Below are 2,120 nucleotides of genomic sequence, written 5' to 3' on the forward strand. Positions count from 1 at the left end.
TTTATTCTATTATTAAGCTCCTTATAACCATAGATGAGCATGCCTATTCAATCACTTTCACATAAAAAGTATGCATTCACTACATTTGAATATCATTTTAAATATTCTCCTTGATTTGTAATGTATTTGTTTTTAAAAAATAGAAAAATTCAGAAGATCAGGAGGTAATAATAACAAACCATAGTATTACGACCTAGTAAGAAGCATTAATAACACTGTAGTCTAATAGTATCTTTTCTTCCAGTCTTTTTGCTGTGTCACAGAATGCTGAAAGAATGTTTTTATCATTGTTCTCTTGGAGTTGTTTCTAAAATCCCCAAACCAATCAACCAAGCAAATAACCAAACATCCCAACTAACAATAAACAAAATGACAAAACATACAGGTAGCACGCACGTCCACTGACTAAAGACAGCCTCAGGAGGCATCAGCTGAATCTTCATGAGGTTATTTATTTATTTATTTTTATTGTTTTAATTATTTTAATGTACAGAAAACTCAACAGAGTACGTTTGACCCAGTTTCGTGGCAAGTTCTTTAGCCTTTGCCTTTTTGAGCTTTGCTATGCGAGCCATAGACTTGGGACCCAGGGCATTGCCTCCCCAGTGACGGCGGATCTCAGCATATCTGTCATTGTCATTGGTGCGGATAGCTTCCACCAGCTTAGCCAAAGCACCTTTGTCTTCCGAGTTAACCTGTGTGAAGGCGACAGTGATGTGCAGGTCTTCCTGTGGACCAGACGTCCCAGTCTTGCCTTCCCCTTGATAATGCAGTAAGGGACTCCCATTTTACGACACAGGGCAGGCAAGAAGACAACCAGCTCAATGGGATCCACATAATATGCAGTCACCACCAGCTGAGCTTTCTTGTTCTCCAAGGTGGTGACGGTGTTAACTCCTGCTCGAAGACAGGTGGTCTCTTAGTGGGGACATCCCCTTTGCCAGCAGCTTTCTTCTCAGCCCGGGCCAACAGCCTCTGCTGCTCCTCTTGCTTTGTCTCTGGTCTATACTTCTGGGCCAGTTTAAGTAGCTGAGTAGCTGTTTGGCGGTCCAGGGCCTGGGTCGACTGGTTAATTGCAGGAGGCACTTTCAGCCGCTTATAAAGGATGGCTTTCTGCAGCTGCAACCTGATATAGCGGGGCCATTTCACAAAGCAGGTGAGGTCTCTTTTGGGCTGGATGTCCTGTCCAATGCCAAAATTCTTAGGCCTTTTCTCAAACAGGGGATTCACCACTTTCTTGGCCTCCTGCTTCTTCACAACAGAAGGGGCCGGAGCCACCTTCTTCCCCTTGGCCTTCTTTCCTTTCGGCATTATGGGCGGCAGGAGGTTCATGAGGTTATTAACAGGTGGCAGAACTGGCCTGTCTGCCTTCATCCTCACCCTTTTCCTACTCTGTGGGAGTACTATACTCAAGGGATCCATATAAGCTTTTAGAAATGCCGTCTGGAGGAGAACATCATGTGTAGCAGGGTTCCAATAGAATGCCTTCTAAACATTGGGGGTGTTACTACAAAAGGGGAAGTAAGAATCTTATTCTTCATGCTTATGGTCCAGACTTAATGACCTGTGCTCTGTTCCTTTATGGATTGGGGATGGGGGGAGAAGTCAATGATGGGTGGGAGAGAGATAAAGTTGTTTTCCACAACAAAGATGTGCCCCTTTTTTTTTTTTGAGACAGGGTCTTGCTCTGTCACCCTGGCTGGGGTGCAGTGGCACATTCTTGGCTCACTGGAGCCTCTGCCTACCAGGTTTAAGTGATTCTTCTGCCTCAGCCTCCTAAGTAGCTGGGATTACAGACACCTGCCACCATGCCTGACTAGTTTTTGTATTTTTGGTAGAGACAGGGCTTCACCATGTTGGCCAGGCTGGTCTTGATCTCAGGTGTCCGCCTTGGCCTCCCAAATTGCTGGGATTATAGACGTGAGCCACCATGCCTGGCCGGATGTGCCCTTTTTTAGAGAGTCAAGGGAACATCAAGGAAGGTATCTGGGGTTCAGTAGTCTGTTCCACATCTCACGTGAGAGAACTGGCCTTTGGAAAGGGGACACCAGCAGCAAGGGTTTTGGGTGCATGCTAGAGTTGGAAGTGGAGTGACATGGGGTTAAGAAGCAGCTAGGCTG

At 45.8% G+C, this 2,120-nt stretch overlaps 1 pseudogene across 1 annotated transcript; it reads right to left on the reverse strand.

Moving 5' to 3' along the window:
* Nucleotides 1-482: 482 nt before the first annotated feature.
* Nucleotides 483-1,315, reverse strand: LOC116561219 (annotated as a pseudogene). The gene has a single exon (XR_004273339.1). The product of XR_004273339.1 is annotated as a 60S ribosomal protein L7a pseudogene (transcript).
* Nucleotides 1,316-2,120: the final 805 nt, after the last annotated feature.

This window comes from Sapajus apella, unplaced genomic scaffold, assembly GCF_009761245.1.
Source record: "Sapajus apella isolate SASKATOON/1434 unplaced genomic scaffold, GSC_monkey_1.0 scaffold28, whole genome shotgun sequence".
In the NCBI taxonomy this organism is placed as follows: Eukaryota; Metazoa; Chordata; class Mammalia; order Primates; family Cebidae; genus Sapajus; species Sapajus apella.